This window comes from Procambarus clarkii, unplaced genomic scaffold (genome assembly GCF_040958095.1).
Source record: "Procambarus clarkii isolate CNS0578487 unplaced genomic scaffold, FALCON_Pclarkii_2.0 HiC_scaffold_98, whole genome shotgun sequence".
Classification (NCBI taxonomy): Eukaryota; Metazoa; Arthropoda; class Malacostraca; order Decapoda; family Cambaridae; genus Procambarus; species Procambarus clarkii.
In genome coordinates this window covers 868,505-886,646 of record NW_027189131.1, presented here as the reverse complement: position 1 = coordinate 886,646, position 18,142 = coordinate 868,505, and positions in this window count along the sequence as shown.

Sequence of the window (18,142 nt, the reverse complement as noted above, 5' to 3'; positions counted from 1 at the left end):
CGGCGAATATCGGCCACAAGGGCCAGTTTCCAGTCCTGTGCAGCTCACAACACAGCCGCTCCTGACCTCTGGTGAGGTGGTGCTCCGACGACAGCGCCATCTATGGACTGGATACGTCAGGTGTTTGCGCCCAAGCCCGTAAGTGAGATGTTTTAGTGTCCCAGTTTTTGATGACGTGTCTGCTTACAGAGTCGACCTGGGACTACTGGGATGGGAGTCGAGTAAGTCTACCCGAGGCAGCCAGTCTCCATACCCTGAACCTTGCTGCAGCTGTTGTGACGTCGTCCCCCCGGAAGAACACTGTGGTGTGTTAGCCTGCCAGTGGAGTGGCAGTAAGAGGATTTACCCGGGACCGACTGTTGGAGACGATCATCCACTGGGGTATTGAGGACAGGAGGGTGATTTGTGATATCACACGAGACTCCTGTCTAGGGAGTATCCCTTATATCGTTCGTGGAGTGGCCGTACCAGCCTTGGTGGCTCAGAACCTGCCAGCAGACCAGCTGGACGTGTGGTTGACGGCCTCTACGGCGATGCCCCCAGTGGGCCCGTGTTTTGGCTGACCTGTGGCCCGGGTAGGCTCGGCTTTCTCAGAGGACACGTCTTGAGGCCACGAAGAAAGCACCAAGGACTCGGCACAGAGAGTTATGGCACCAGCGTCTTCAGCAGAAGACATCGATTGAGGATTAATCCCCTTGTCAAGTGTTAATACCCCTCCCCTTTGTGCACTCATTTTATATATTATTTATTGGTGACGGACATTATATTATATTAAGTTTTTGCCTTTATTTCCCTTCCCCTTTAAGTTACTTGCGTCACGGATCGCATCCCTTGAAAGCCACTGCTGGCTTGGGGTCGGATATAACTTCCTCTAACAACATCAGAGTAAGGACCCCGTTGCGTCCCGAGAGGGCCGTAACACTCTGATCCTTCACTACCTTCACCCAGGTGCTCTGAACCTTCACTACCTTCACCCAGGTGCTCTGATCCTTCACTACCCTCACCCAGGTGATCTGTTCTTTCACTACCTTCACCCAGGTGCTCTGATCCTTCACCCAGGTGCTCTGATCCTTCACTACCTTCACCCAGGTGATCTGATCCTTCACTACCCTCACCCAGGTGCTCTGATTCTTCACTACCCTCACCCAGGTGCTCTGATCCTTCACCCAGGTGCTCTGATCCTTCACCCAGGTGCTTTGATCCTTCACCCAGGTGCTCTGATCCTTCACTACCTTCACCCAGGTGCTCTGATCCTTCACCCAGGTGCTCTGATCCTTCACCCAGGTGCTCTGATCCTTCACTACCTTCACCCAGGTGCTCTGATCCTTCACTACCCTCACCCAGGTGCTCTGATCCTTCACCCAGGTGCTCTGATCCTTCACTACCTTCACCCAGGTGCTCTGATTCTTCACTACCCTCACCCAGGTGCTCTGATCCTTCACCCAGGTGCTCTGATCCTTCACCCAGGTGCTTTGATCCTTCACCCAGGTGCTCTGATCCTTCACTACCTTAACCAAGGTGCTCTGATCCTTCAGACAGGTGCTCTGATCCTACACCCAGTTGCTCTAATCCTTCACTACCTTCACCCAGGTGTTCTCATCCTTCACTAACATCACCCAGGTGCTCTGATCCTTCACTACCTTCACCTAGGTGCTCTGATCCTTCACTACCTTCACACATGTGTTCTGATCCTTCACTACATTCACCCAGTTGCTCTGATCCTTCACTACCCTCACCCAGGTGCTCTGATCCTTCACTACCTTCACATAGGTGCTCTGATCCTTCACCCAGGTGCTCTGATCCTTCACCCAGGTGCTCTGATCCTTCACTACCTTCACCCAGGTGCTCTGATCCTTCACTACCTTCACCCAGGTGCTCTGATCCTTCACCCAGGTGTTCTGATCCTTAACAACCTTCACCTAGGTGCTCTGATCCTTCATTACCTTCAACCAGGTGCTCTGATCCTTCACTACCTTCACCCAGGTGTTCTGATCCTTCACTATCTTCACCCAGGTGCTCTGATCCTTCACTACCCTCACCCAGGTGCTCTGATCCTTCGCTACCCTCACCCAGGTGCTCTGATCCTTCACTACCTTAACCCAGAGGGTCTGATCCTTCAGACAGGTGCTCTGATCCTACACCCAGGTGCTCTAATCCTTCAATACCTTCACCCAGGTGTTCTCATCCTTCACTAACATCACCCAGGTGCTCTGATCCTTCACTACCTTCACCTAGGTGCTCTGATCCTTCACTACCTTCACACATGTGTTCAGATCCTTCACTACATTCACCCAGTTGCTCTGATCCTTCACTACCCTCACCCAGGTGATCTGATCCTTCACTACCTTCACATAGGTGCTCTGATCCTTCACCCAGGTGCTCTGATCCTTCACCCAGGTGCTCTGATCCTTCACTACCTTCACACAGGTGCTCTGATCCTTCACCCAGGTGTTCTGATCCTTAACAACCTTCACCTAGGTGCTCTGATCCTTCACTACCTTCACCCAGGTGCTCTGATCCTTCACCCAGGTGCTCTGATCCTTCAACCAGGTGTTCTGATCCTTAACAACCTTCACCTAGGTGCTCTGATCCTTCACTACCTTCACCCAGGTGCTCTGATCCTTCACCCAGGTGCTCTGATCCTTCACCCAGGTGCTCTGATCCTTCACTACCTTCACCCAGGTGCTCTGATCCTTCACCCAGGTGTTCTGATCCTTAACAACCTTCACCTAGGTGCTCTGATCCTTCACTACCCTCACCCAGGTGCTCTGATCCTTCACTACCTTCACATAGGTGCTCTGATCCTTCACCCAGGTGCTCTGATCTTTCACCCAGGTGCTCTGATCCTTCACTACCTTCACCCAGGTGCTCTGATCCTTCACCCAGGTGTTCTGATCCTTAACAACCTTCACCTAGGTGCTCTGATCCTTCACTACCTTCACCCAGGTGCTCTGATCCTTCACTACCCTCACCCAGGTGCTCTGATCCTTCACCCAGGTGCTCTCATCCTTCACTACCTTTACCTAGGTGCTCTGATCCTTCACTACCTTCACCCAGGTGCTCCGATCCTTCACTACCCTCACCCAGGTGCTCTGATCCTTCACCCAGGTGCTCAGATCCTTCGCTACCTTCACCCAGGTGCTCCGATCCTTCACTACCCTCACCCAGGTGCTCTGAACCTTCACCCAGGTGCCCAGATCCTTCACTACCTTCACCCAGGTGCTCTCATCCTTCACTACCCTCACCAAGGTGCTCTGATCCTTAACTACCCTCACCCAGGTGCTCTGATCCTTCACTACCTTCACCCAGGTGCTCTGATCCTTCACTACCTTCACCCAGGTGCTCCGATCCTTCACTACCCTCACCCAGGTGCTCTGAACCTTCACCCAGGTGCCCAGATCCTTCACTACCTTCACCCAGGTGCTCTCATCCTTCACTACCCTCACCAAGGTGCTCTGATCCTTAACTATCCTCACCCAGGTGCTCTGATCCTTCACTACCTTCACCCAGGTGCTCTGATCCTTCACTACCTTCACCCAGGTGCTCTGATCCTTCACTACCTTCACCCAGGTGCTCTGATCCTTCACTACCCTCCCCCAGGTGCTCTGATTCTTCACTACCCTCACCTAGGTGCTCTGATCCTTCACCCAGGTGCTCTGATCCTTCACCTAGGTGCTTTGATCCTTCACCCAGGTGCTCTGATCCTTCACTACCTTCATCCAGGTGCTCTGATCCTTCACCCAGGTGCTCTGATCCTTCACCCAGGTGCTCTGATCCTTCACTACCTTCACCCAGGTGCTCTGATCCTTCACTACCCTCACCCAGGTGCTCTGATCCTTCACTCAGGTGCTCTGATCCTTCACCCAGGTGCTTTGATCCTTCACCCAGGTGCTCTGATCCTTCACTACCTTCACCCAGGTGCTCTGATCCTTCACTACCCTCACCCAGGTGCTCTGATCCTTCACCCAGGTGCTCTGATCCTTCACTACCTTCAACTAGGTGCTCTGATCCTTCACTACCTTCACCCAGGTGTTTTGATCCTAAAATACCTTCACCCAGGTGTTCTGGGCATTCACCCAGGTTCTCTTATCCTTCATCCAGGTGATCTGATCCTTCACTACCTTCACCAAGGGGCTCTGATCCTTCTCCCAGGTGCTCTGATCCTTCACCCAGGTGCTCTGATCTTTCACTACCTTCACCCAGGTGCTCTGATCCTTCACTTCCCTCACCCAGGTGCTCTGATCCTTCACCCAGGTGCTCTGATCCTTCACCCAGGTGTTCTGATCCTTCACCCAGGTGCTTTGATCCTTCACCCAGGTGCTCTGATCCTTCACTACCTTCACCCAGGTGCTCTGATCCTTCACTACCCTCGCCTAGGTGCTCTGATCCTTCACCCAGGTGCTCTGATCCTTCACTACCTTCACCTAGGTGCTCTGATCCTTCACTACCTTCACCCAGGTGTTCTGATCCTTAAATACCTTCACCCAGGTGTTCTGAGCCTTCACCCAGGTTCTCTTATCCTTCATCCAGGTGATCTGATCCTTCACTACCTTCACTCAGGTGCTCTGATCCTTCTCCCAGGTGCTCTGATCCTTCACCCAGGTGCTCTGATCTTTCACTACCTTCACCCAGGTGCTCTGATCCTTCACTACCCTCACCCAGGTGCTCTGATCCTTCACTACCTTCACCCAGGTGCTCTGATCCTTCAATCCCTTCACCCAGGTGCTCTGATCCTTCACTACCTTCACCCAGGTGCTCTGATCCTTCACCTAGGTGCTCTGATCTTTCACTACCTTCACCCACGTGCTCTGATCCTTCATTACCTTCACCCAGGTGCTCTGATCCTTCACTACCTTCACCCGGGTGCTCTGATCCTTCACTACCTTCACCCAGGTGCTCTGATCCTTCACTACCTTCACCCAGGTGCTCTGATCCTTCACTATCTTCACCCAGGTGCTCTGGTCCTTCACTACCCTCACCCAGGTGCTCTGATCCTTCACTACCTTAACCCAGGTGCTCTGATCCTTCAGACAGGTGCTCTGATCCTTCACCCAGGTGCTCTAATCCTTCACTACCTTCACCCAGGTGTTCTCATCCTTCACTACCTTCACCCAGGTGCTCTGATCCTTCACTACCTTCACCTAGGTGCTCAGATCCTTCACTACCTTCACACATGTGTTCTGATCCTTCACTACCTTCACCCAGTTGCTCTGATCCTTCACTACCCTCACCCAGGTGCTCTGATCCTTCACTACCTTCACATAGGTGCTCTGATCCTTCACCTAGGTGCTCTGATCCTTCACCCAGGTGCTCTGATCCTTCACTACCTTCACCCAGGTGCTCTGATCCTTCACCCAGGTGTTCTGATCCTTCACAACCTTCACCCAGGTGCTCTGATCCTTCACTACCTTCACCCAGGTGCTCTGATCCTTCACCCAGGTGCTCCGATCCTTCACTACCTTCACCCAGGTGCTCTGATCCTTCACTACCCTCACCCAGGTGCTCTGATCCTTCACCCAGGTGCTCTGATCCTTCACTACCTTTACCTAGGTGCTCTGATCCGTCACTACCTTCACCCAGGTGCTCCGATCCTTCACTACCCTTACCCAGGTGCTCTGATCCTTCACCCAGGTGCTCTGATCCTTCACTACCTTCACCCAGGTGCTCTGATCCTTCACTACCCTCACCAAGGTGCTCTGATCCTTAACTACCCTCACCCAGGTGCTCTGATCCTTCACTACCTTCACCCAGGTGCTCTCATCCTTCACTACCTTCACCCAGGTGCTCTGATCCTTCACTACCTTCACCCAGGTGCTCTGATCCTTCACCCAGGTGCTCTGATCCTTCACCCAGGTGCTCTGATGCTTCACCCAGGTGCTCTGATCCTTCACTACCTTCACCCAGGTGCTCTGATCCTTCACTACCTTCACCCAGGTGCTCTGATCCTTCACCCAGGTGCTCTGATCCTTCACCCAGGTGCTCTGATCCTTCACCCAGGTGTTCTGATCCTTCTCCCAGGTGCTTTGATCCTTCACCCAGGTGCTCTGATCCTTCACTACCTTCACCCAGGTGCTCTGATCCTTCACTACCCTCACCTAGGTGCTCTGATCCTTCACCCAGGTGCTCTGATCCTTCACTACCTTCACCTAGGTGCTCTGATCCTTCACTACCTTCACCCAGGTGTTCTGAGCCTTCACCCAGGTTCTCTTATCCTTCATCCAGGTGATCTGATCCTTCACTACCTTCACCCAGGTGCTCTGATCCTTCTCCCAGGTGCTCTGATCCTTCACCCAGGTGCTCTGATCTTTCACTACCTTCACCCAGGTGCTCTGATCCTTCACTACCCTCACCCAGGTGCTCTGATCCTTCACTACCTTCACCCAGGTGCTCTGATCCTTCAATCCCTTCACCCAGGTGCTCTGATCCTTCACTACCTTCACCCAGGTGCTCTGATCCTTCACCTAGGTGCTCTGATCCTTCACTACCTTCACCCAGGTGCTCTGATCCTTCATTACCTTCACCCAGGTGCTCTGATCCTTCACTACCTTCACCCAGGTGCTCTGGTCCTTCACTACCTTCACCCAGGTGCTCTGATCCTTCACTACCTTCACCCAGGTGCTCTGATCCTTCACTATCTTCACCCAGGTGCTCTGATCCTTCACTACCCTCACCCAGGTGCTCTGATCCTTCACTACCTTAACCCAGGTGCTCTGATCCTTCAGACAGGTGCTCTGATCCTTCACCCAGGTGCTCTAATCCTTCACTACCTTCACCCAGGTGTTCTCATCCTTCACTACCTTCACCCATGTGCTCTGATCGTTCACTACCTTCACCTAGGTGCTCTGATCCTTCACTACCTTCACACATGTGTTCTGATCCTTCACTACCTTCACCCAGTTGCTCTGATCCTTCACTACCCTCACCCAGGTGCTCTGATCCTTCACTACCTTCACATAGGTGCTCTGATCCTTCACCTAGGTGTTCTGATCCTTCACCCAGGTGCTCTGATCCTTCACTACCTTCACCCAGGTGCTCTGATCCTTCACCCAGGTGTTCTGATCCTTCACAACCTTCACCCAGGTGCTCTGATCCTTCACTACCTTCACCCAGGTGCTCTGATCCTTCACCCAGGTGCTCCGGTCCTTCACTACCTTCACCCAGGTGCTCTGATCCTTCACTACCCTCACCCAGGTGCTCTGATCCTTCACCCAGGTGCTCTGATCCTTCACTACCTTTACCTAGGTGCTCAGATCCTTCACTACCTTCACCCAGGGGCTCCGATCCTTCACTACCCTTACCCAGGTGCTCTGATCCTTCACCCAGGTGCTCTGATCCTTCACTACCTTCACCCAGGTGCTCTGATACTTCACTACCCTCACCAAGGTGCTCTGATCCTTAACTACCCTCACCCAGGTGCTCTGATCCTTCACTACCTTCACCCAGGTGCTCTGATCCTTCACTACCTTCACCCAGGTGCTCTGATCCTTCACTACCTTCACCCAGGTGCTCTGATCTTTCACCCAGGTGCTCTGATCCTTCACCCAGGTGCTCTGATCCTTCACTACCTTCACCCAGGTGCTCTCATCATTCACTACCCTCACCCAGGTGCTCTGATCCTTCACCCAGGTGTTCTGATCCTTCACCCAGGTGTTCTGATCATTCACCCAGGTGCTTTGATCCTTCACCCAGGTGCTCTGATCCTTCACTACCTTCACCCAGGTGCTCTGATCCTTCACCCAGGTGCTCTGATCCTTCACCCAGCTGCTCTGATCCTTCACTACCTTCACCCAGGTGCTCTGATCCTTCACCCAGGTGTTCTGATCCTTCACAACCTTCACCCAGGTGCTCTGATGCTTCACTACCTTCACCCAGGTGCTCTGATCCTTCACCCAGGTGCTCTGATCCTTCACTACCTTCACCCAAGTGCTCTGATCCTTCACTACCCTCACCCAGGTGCTCTGATCCTTCACCCAGGTGCTCTGATCCTTCACTACCTTTACCTAGGTTCTCTGATCCTTCACTACCTTCACCCAGGTGCTCCGATCCTTCACTACCCTCACCCAGGTGCTCTGATCCTTCACCCAGGTGCTCTGATCCTTCACTACCTTCACCCAGGTGCTCTGATCCTTCCCTACCCTCACCAAGGTGCTCTGGTCCTAAACTACCCTCACCCAGGTGCTCTGATCCTTCACTACCTTCACCCAGGTGCTCTGATCCTTCACTACCTTCACCCAGGTGCTCTGATCCTTCACTACCTTCACCCAGGTGCTCTGATCCTTCACCCAGGTGCTCTGATCCTTCACCCAGGTGCTCTGATCCTTCACTACCTTCACCAAGGTGCTCTGATCCTTCACCCAGGTGCTCTGATCCTTCACCAAGGTGCTCTGATCCTTCACTACCTTCACCCAGGTGCTCTGATCCTTCACTACCCTCACCTAGGTGCTCTGATCCTTCACCCAGGTGCTCTGATCCTTCACTACCTTCACCTAGGTGCTCTGATCCTTCACTACCTTCACCCAGGTGTTCTGATCCTTAAATACCTTCACCCAGGTGTTCTGAGCCTTCACCCAGGTTCTCTTATCCTTCATCCAGGTGATCTGATCCTTCACTACCTTCACCCAGGTGCTCTGATCCTTCTCCCAGGTGCTCTGATCCTTCACCCAGGTGCTCTGATCTTTCACTACCTTCACCCAGGTGCTCTGATCCTTCACTACCCTCACCCAGGTGCTCTGATCCTTCACTACTTTCACCCAGGTGCTCTGATCCTTCAATCCCTTCACCCAGGTGCTCTGATCCTTCACTACCTTCACCCAGGTGCTCTGATCCTTCACCTAGGTGCTCTGATCCTTCACTACCTTCACCCAGGTGCTCTGATCCTTCATTACCTTCACCCAGGTGCTCTGATCCTTCACCTAGGTGCTCTGATCCTTCACTACCTTCACCCAGGTGCTCTGATCCTTCACTACCTTCACTCAGGTGCTCTGATCCTTCACTATCTTCACCCAGGTGCTCTGATCCTTCACTACCCTCACCCAGGTGCTCTGATCCTTCACTACCCTCACCCAGGTGCTCTGATCCTTCACTACCTTAACCCAGGTGCTCCGATCCTTCAGACAGGTGCTCTGATCCTTCACCCAGGTGCTCTAATCCTTCACTACCTTCACCCAGGTGCTCTAATCCTTCACTACCTTCACCCAGGTGTTCTCATCCTTCACTACCTTCACCCAGGTGTTCTGATCCTTCACTACCTTCACCTAGGTGCTCTGATCCTTCACTACCTTCACACATGTGTTCTGATCCTTCACTACCTTCACCCAGTTGCTCTGATCCTTCACTACCCTCACCCAGGTGCTCTGATCCTTCACTACCTTCACATAGGTGCTCTGATCCTTCACCCAGGTGCTCTGATCCTTCACCCAGGTGCTCTGATCCTTCACTACCTTCACCCAGGTGCTCTGATCCTTCACCCAGGTGTTCTGATCCTTCACAACCTTCACCCAGGTGCTCTGATCCTTCACTACCTTCACCCAGGTGCTCTGATCCTTCACCCAGGTGCTCTGATCCTTCACTACTTTCACCCAGGTGCTCTGATCCTTCACTACCCTCACCCAGGTGCTCTGATCCTTCACCCAGGTGCTCTGATCCTTCACCCAGGTGCTCTGATCCTTCACTACTTTCACCCAGGTGCTCTGATCCTTCACTACCCTCACCCAGGTGCTCTGATCCTTCACCCAGGTGCTCTGATCCTTCACTACCTTTACCTAGGTGCTCTGATCCTTCACTACCTTCACCCAGGTGCTCCGATCCTTCACTACCCTCACCCAGGTGCTCTGATCCTTCACCCAGGTGCTCTGATCCTTCACTACCTTCACCCAGGTGCTCTGGTCCTTCACTACCCTCACCAAGGTGCTCTGATCCTTAACTACCCTCACCCAGGTGCTCTGATCCTTCACTACCTTCACCCAGGTGCTCTGATCCTTCACTACCTTCACCCAGGTGCTCTGATCCTTCACTACCTTCACCCAGGTGCTCTGATCCTTCACTACCCTCCCCCAGGTGCTCTGATTCTTCACTACCCTCACCCAGGTGCTCTGATCCTTCACCCAGGTGCTCTGATCCTTCACCCAGGTGCTTCGATCCTTCACCCAGGTGCTCTGATCCTTCACTACCTTTACCCAGGTGCTCTGATCCTTCACCCAGGTGCTCAGCTGATCCTTCACCCAGGTTCTCTGATCCTTCACTACCTTCACCCAGGTGCTCTGATCCTTCACTACCCTCACCCAGGTGCTCTGATCCTTCACTCAGGTGCTCTGATCCTTCACCCAGGTGCTTTGATCCTTCACCCAGGTGCTCTGATCCTTCACTACCTTCACCCAGGTGCTCTGATCCTTCACTACCCTCACCCAGGTGCTCTGATCCTTCACCCAGGTGCTCTGATCCTTCACTACCTTCACCTAGGTGCTCTGATCCTTCACTACCTTCACCCAGGTGTTTTGATCCTTAAATACCTTCACCCAGGTGTTCTGAGCCTTCACCCAGGTTCTCTTATCCTTCATCCAGGTGATCTGATCCTTCACTACCTTCACCCAGGTGCTCTGATCCTTCTTCCAGTGCTCTGATCCTTCACCCAGGTGCTCTGATCTTTCACTACCTTCACCCAAGTGCTCTGATCCTTCACTACCCTCACCCAGGTGCTCTGATCCTTCACTACCTTCACCCAGGTGCTCTGATCCTTCAATCCCTTCACCCAGTTGCTCTGATCCTTCACTACCTTCACCCAGGTGCTCTGATCTTTCACCTAGGTGCTCTGATCCTTCACTACCTTCACCCAGGTGCTCTGATCCTTCATTACCTTCACCTAGGTGCTCTGATCCTTCACTTCCTTCACCCAGGTGCTCTGATCCTTCACTACCTTCACCCAGGTGCTCTGATCCTTCAATACCTTCACCCAGGTGCTCTGATCCTTCACTACCTTCACCCAGGTGCTCTGATATTTCACTACCCTCACCCAGGTGCTCTGATCCTTCACTACTTCACCCAGGTGCTCTGATCCTTCACTACCTTAACCCAAGTGCTCTGATCCTTCAGCCAGGTGCTCTGATCCTTCACCCTGGTGCTCTAATCCTTCACTACCTTCACCCAGGTGTTCTCATCCTTCACTACCTTCACCCAGGTGCTCTGATCCTTCACTACCTTCACCTAGGTGCTCTGATCCTTCACTACCTTCACACATGTGTTCTGATCCTTCACTACCTTCACCCAGTTGCTCTGATCCTTCACTACCCTCACCCAGGTGCTCTGATCCTTCACTACCTTCACATAGGTGCTCTGATCCTTCACCCAGGAGCTCTGATCCTTCACCCAGGTGCTATGATCCTTCACTACCTTCACCCAGGTGCTCTGATCCTTTACCCAGGTGTTCTGATCCTTTACAACCTTCACCCAGGTGCTCTGATCATTCACTACCTTTACCCAGGTGCTCTGATCCTTCACCCAGGTGCTCTGATCCTTCACTACCTTCACCCATGTGCTCTGATCCTTCACTACCCTCACCCAGGTGCTCTGATCCTTCACCCAGGTGCTCTGATCCTTCACTACCTTCACGTAGGTGCTCTGATCCTTCACTACCTTCACCCAGATGCTCCGATCCTTCACTACCCTCACCCAGGTGCTCTGATCCTTCACCCAGGTGCTCTGATCCTTCACTACTTTCACCCAGGTGCTCTGATCCTTCACTACCCTCACCCAGGAGCTCTGATCCTTCACTACTCTCACCGAGATGCTCTGATCCTTCACTACATTCACCCAGGTGCTCTGATCCTTCACTACCTTCACCCAGGTGCTCTGATCCTTCACTACCTTCACCCAGTTGCTCTGATCCTTCACCCAGGTGCTCTGATCCTTCACTACCTTCACCCAGGTGCTCTGATTCTTCACCCAGGTGCTCTGATCCTTCACCCAGGTGCTCTGATCCTTCACCCAGGTGCTCTGTACCTTCACCCAGGTGCTCTGATCCTTCACTACCCTCACCCAGGTGCTCTGTTCTTTCACTACCTTCACCCAGGTGCTCTGATCCTTCACCCAGGTGCTCTGATCCTTCACTCAGGTGCTCTGATCCTTCACTACCTTCACCCAGGTGCTCTGATCCTTCACTACCCTCACCCAGGTGCTCTGATTCTTCACTACCCTCACCCCGGTGCTCTGATCCTTCACCCAGGTGCTCTGATCCTTCACCCAGGTGCTTTGATCCTTCACCCAGGTGCTCTGATCCTTCACTACCTTCACCCAGGTGCTCTGATCCTTCACCCAGGTGCTCTGATCCTTCACTACCTTCACCCAGGTGCTCTGATCCTTCACTACCCTCACCCAGGTGCTCTGATCCTTCACCCAGGTGCTCTGATCATTCACCCAGGTGTTCTGATCCTTCACCCAGGTTCTCTTATCCTTCATCCAGGTGATCTGATCCTTCACTACCTTCACCCAGGAGCTCTGATCCTTCAATCCCTTCACCCAGGTGCTCTGATCCTTCACTACCTTCACCCAGGTGCTCTGATCCTTCACCTAGGTGCTCTGATCCTTCACTACCTTCACCCAGGTGCTCTGATCCTTCATTACCTTCACCCAGGTGCTCTGATCCTTCACTACCTTCACCCAGGTGCTCTGATCCTTCACTACCTTCATCCAGGTGCTCTGATCCTTCACTACCTTCACCCAGGTGCTCTGATCCTTCACTATCTTCACCCAGGTGCTCTGATCCTTCACTACCCTCACCCAGGTGCTCTGATCCTTCACTTCCCTCACCCAGGTGCTCTGATCCTTCACTACCTTAACCCAGGTGCTCTGATCCTTCAGTCAGGTGCTCTGATCATTCACCCAGGTGTTCTGATCCTTCACAACCTTCAGCCAGGTGCTCTGATCCTTCACTACCTTCACCCAGGTGCTCTGATCCTTCACCAAGATGCTCTGATCCTTCACTACCTTCACCCAGGTGCTCTGATCCTTCACTACCCTCACCCAGGTGCTCTGATCCTTCACCCAGGTGCTCTGATCCTTCACTACCTTTACCTAGGTGCTCTGATCCTTCACTACCTTCACCCAGGTGCTCCGATCCTTCACTAGCCTCACCCAGGTGCTCTGATCCTTCACTACCCTCACCCAGGTGCTCTGATCCTTAACTACCCTCACCCAGGTGCTCTGATCCTTCACTTCCTTCACCCAGGTGCTCTGATCCTTCACTACCTTCACCCAGGTGCTCTGATCCTTCACTACCCTCCCCCAGGTGCTCTGATTCTTCACTACCCTCACCCAGGTGCTCTGATCCTTCACCCAGGTGCTCTGATCCTTCACCCAGGTGCTCTGATCCTTCACCCAGGTGCTCTGATCCTTCACCCAGGTGCTCTGATCCTTCGCTACCTTCACCCAGGTGCTCTGATCCTTCACTACCCTCACCCAGGAGCTCTGATCCTTCACCCAGGTGCTCTGATCCTTCACCCAGGTGCTTTGATCCTTCACCCAGGTGCTCTGATCCTTCACTACCTTCACCCAGGTGTTCTGATCCTTCACTACCTTCACGTAGGTGCTCTGATCCTTCACTACCCTCACCCAGGTGCTCTGATCCTTCACCCAGGTGCTCTGATCCTTCACCCAGGTGCTTTGATCCTTCACCCAGGTGCTCTGATCCTTCACTACCTTCACCCAGGTGTTCTGATCCTTCACTACCTTCACCCAGGTGCTCTGATCCTTCACCCAGGTGCTCTGATCCTTCACCCAGGTGCTCTGATCCTTCACCCAGGTGCTCTGATCCTTCACACAGGTGCTCTGATCCTTCGCTACCTTCACCCAGGTGCTCTGATCCTTCACTACCCTCACCCAGGTGCTCTGATCCTTCACCCAGGTGCTCTGATCCTTCACCCAGGTGCTTTGATCCTTCACCCAGGTGCTCTGATCCTTCACTACCTTCACCCAGGTGTTCTGATCCTTCACTACCCTCACCCAGGTGATCTGATCCTTCACCCAGGTGCTCTGATCCTTCACCCAGGTGCTCTGATCCTTCACTACCTTCACCTAGGTGCTCTGATCCTCCACTACCTTCACCCAGGTGTTCTGATCCTTAAATACCTTCACCCAGGTGTTCTGAGCCTTCACCCAGGTTCTCTTATCCTTCATCCAGGTGATCTGATCCTTCACTACCTTCACCCAGGTGCTCTGATCCTTCTCCCAGGTGCTCTGATCCTTCACCCAGGTGCTCTGATCTCTCACTACCTTCACTCAGGTGCTCTGATCCTTCACTACCCTCACCCAGGTGCTCTGATCCTTCACTACCTTCACCCAGGTGCTCTGATCCTTCAATCCCTTCACCCAGGTACTCTGATCCTTCACTACCTTCACCCAGGTGCTCTGATCCTTCACCTAGGTGCTCTGATCCTTCACTACCTTCACCCAGGTGCTCTGATCCTTCATTACCTTCACCCAAGTGCTCTGATCCTTCACTACCTTCACCCAGGTGCTCTGATCCTTCACTACCTTCACCCAGGTGCTCTGATCCTTCACTACCCTCACCCAGGTGCTCTGATCCTTCACTACCCTCACCCAGTTGCTCTGATCCTTCACTACCTTAACCCAAGTGCTCTGATCCTTCAGCCAGGTGCTCTGATCCTTCACCCAGGTGCTCTAATCCTTCAATACCTTCACCCACGTGTTCTCATCCTTCACTACCTTCACCCAGGTGCTCTGATCCTTCACTACCTTCACCTAGGTGCTCTGATCCTTCACTACCTTCACACATGTGTTCTGATCCTTCACTACCTTCACCCAGTTGCTCTGATCCTTCACTACCCTCACCCAGGTGCTCTGATCCTTCACTACCTTCACATAGGTGCTTTGATCCTTCACCCAGGTGCTCTGATCCTTCACTACCTTCACCCAGGTGCTCTGATCCTTCACCCAGGTGTTCTGATCCTTCACAACCTTCACCCAGGTGCTCTGATCCTTCACTACCTTTACCCAGGTGCTCTGATCCTTCACCCAGGTGCTCTGATCCTTCACTACCTTCACCCATGTGCTCTGATCCTTCACTACCCTCACCCAGGTGCTCTGATACTTCACCCAGGTGCTCTGATCCTTCACTACCTTCACCTAGGTGCTCTGATCCTTCACTACCTTCACCCAGGTGCTCCGATCCTTCACTACCCTCATCCAGGTGCTCTGATCCTTCACCCAGGTGCTCTGATCCTTCACTACCTTCACCCAGGTGCTCTGATCCTTCACTACCCTCACCCAGGTGCTCTGATCCTTCACTACCCTCACCCAGGTGCTCTGATCCTTCACTACCTTCACCCAGGTGCTCTGATCCTTCACTACCTTCACCCAGGTGCTCTGATCCTTCACTACCTTCACCCGGGTGCTCTGATCCTTCACCCAGGTGCTCTGATCCTTCACTACCTTCACCCAGGTGCTCTGATTTTTCACCCAGGTGCTCTGATCCTTCACCCAGGTGCTCTGATCCTTCACCCTGGTGCTCTGAACCTTCACTACCTTCACCCAGGTGCTCTGATCCTTCACTACCCTCACCCAGGTGCTCTGATCCTTCACCCAGGTGCTCTGATCCTTCACCCAGGTGCTCTGATCCTTCACTCAGGTGCTCTGATTCTTCACTACCTTCACCCAGGTGCTCTGATCCTTCACTACCCTCACCCAGGTGCTCTGATTCTTCACTACCCTCACCCAGGTGCTCTGATCCTTCACCCAGGTGCTCTGATCCTTCACCCAGGTGCTTTGATCCTTCACCCAGGTGCTCTGATCCTTCACTACCTTCACCCAGGTGCTCTGATCCTTCACCCAGGTGCTCTAATCCTTCACCCAGGTGCTCTGATCCTTCACTACCTTCACCCAGGTGTTCTGATCCTTCACTACCCTCACCCAGGTGCTCTGATCCTTCACTACCTTCACCCAGGTGTTCTGATCCTTCACTACCCTCACCCAGGTGCTCTGATTCTTCACTACCCTCACCCAGGTGCTCTGATCCTTCACCCAGGTGCTCTGATCCTTCACCCTGGTGCTTTGATCCTCACCCAGGTGCTCTGATCCTTCACTACCTTCACCTAGGTGCTCTGATCCTTCACCCAGGTACTCTGATTCCTTCACTACCTTCACCCAGGTGTTCTGATCCTTCACTACCCTCACCCAAGAGCTCTGATCCTTCACTACCCTCACCCAAGAGCTGTGATTCTTCACTACCCTCACGCAAGAGCTCTGATCCTGCACTACCCTCCCCCAGGTGCTCTGATCCTTCACCCAGGTGCTCTGATCCTTCACCAGGTTCTCTGATCCTTCACCCAAGTGCTCTGATCCTTCACCCAGGTGTTCTGATCCTTCACTACCTTCACCCAGGTGCTCTGATCCTTCACCCAGGTGCTCTGATCCTTCACCCAGGTGCTCTGATCCTTCACCCAGGTACTCTGATCCTTCACCCAGGTGCTCTGATCCTTCACCCAGGTGCTCTGATCCTTCACTACCCTCACCCAGGTGTTCTAATTCTTCACTAGCTTCACCCAGGTGCTCAGATCCTTCACCCAGGTGCTCTGATGCTTCACTACCTTCACCCAGGTGCTCTGATCCTTCAACCAGGTGTTCTGATCCTTCACTACCCTCACCCAGGTGCTCTGATCCTTCACTACCCTCACCCAGTGTTACGGCCCTCTAGGGACGCAACTGGGTTCTTACTCTGATGTTGTTAGAGGAAGGGTATCCGGCCCCAAGCCAGTAGTGGCTTTCAAGGGATGTGATCAGTAACGCAAGTAAACTAAATGGGCAAGGGAAAGAAAGGCAAAAACTTAATATAATATAATAACCGCCACCAATAAATAATATATAAAAGGTTACACAGGGGGAGGGGTATTAACACTGCACAGGTGACTTATTTACACTGTAGTCTTCTCCTGAAGTCTCTGGATCTTCTTGGTGCCAAGTTCTCGGTGCTCTCGTGTCCTCTCGACAAATCCTTCGACAAGCTGAGTCTACCCCGGACACAGGCCAGCCAAAACACAGTTCCACTGGGGGCACCGCCGTGGAGGCCGTCAACCACAATTCCAGCAAACTGCTGGCAGGTTCCGGATCAGCAACGCTGTTCAGGCCACTCCACGAGCGATACTAGGGTAGCGCCCTAGTCAGGAGCCTCGTGTGATACCACAGATACCACTCCTGTCCACAATACCCCAGTGGTCAATCGTCTCCACCAGTCGGTCCCGGGTACGACAATCCTTCAACTGCCACTTCTCTGGCAGGGTAACACCACAGTGTTCCTCCGGGAGGCGACTCACAGCTGCTGCAGCAAAGCACTTGGTATGAGGACGGCGGCCTTGGGTAGACTGACTCAACTTCCCTTACAGCAGTTCCAGGTCGACTCTGTAAGCAGACACGTCATCAATAACAGGGACACACTAAAGCACCTCACTTACAGGCTCAGACAGAAACGCCCGACATATCCACTCCATAGATGGCGTTGTCGTCTGAGAACCACCTCACCAGAGGTCAGCAGCAGCGGTGTTGTGAGCTGAACTGGACTGGAAACTGGCCCTTGTGGCAGGTACACTTCGTCCTCAACAGGTGTCTTCGTCCATTTGGAGGGGATTTCGGGAGCTGACAAACAGATGGAGCGGTCGGCACTGCTCCGTGCTCGGAGGCTGGATTCGGGTCTGTAACACCCAGGAGTTCTGATCCTTCACTACCCTCACCCAGGTGCACTGATCCTTCACCCAGGTGCTCTGATCCTTCACTACCTTCACCCAGGGGCTCTGATCCTTCACTACCTTCAACCAGGTGTTCTGATCCTTCACTACCTTCACCCAGAAGCTCTGATCCTTAGCCCAGGTGCTCTGATCCTTCACTACCTTCACCCAGAGGCTCTGATCCTTCACTACCTTCACCCAGGTGCTCTGATCTTTCACTACCTTCACCCAGGTGCTCTGATCCTTCACCCAGGTGCTCTGATCCCTCACTACCTTCACCCAGGTGCTCTGATCCTTCACTACCCTCACCCAGGTGCTCTGATCCTTCACCCAGGTGCTCTGATCTTTCACTACCTTCACCCAGGTGCTCTGATCCTTCACGCAGGTGCTCTGATCCTTCACTACCTTCCCCCAGG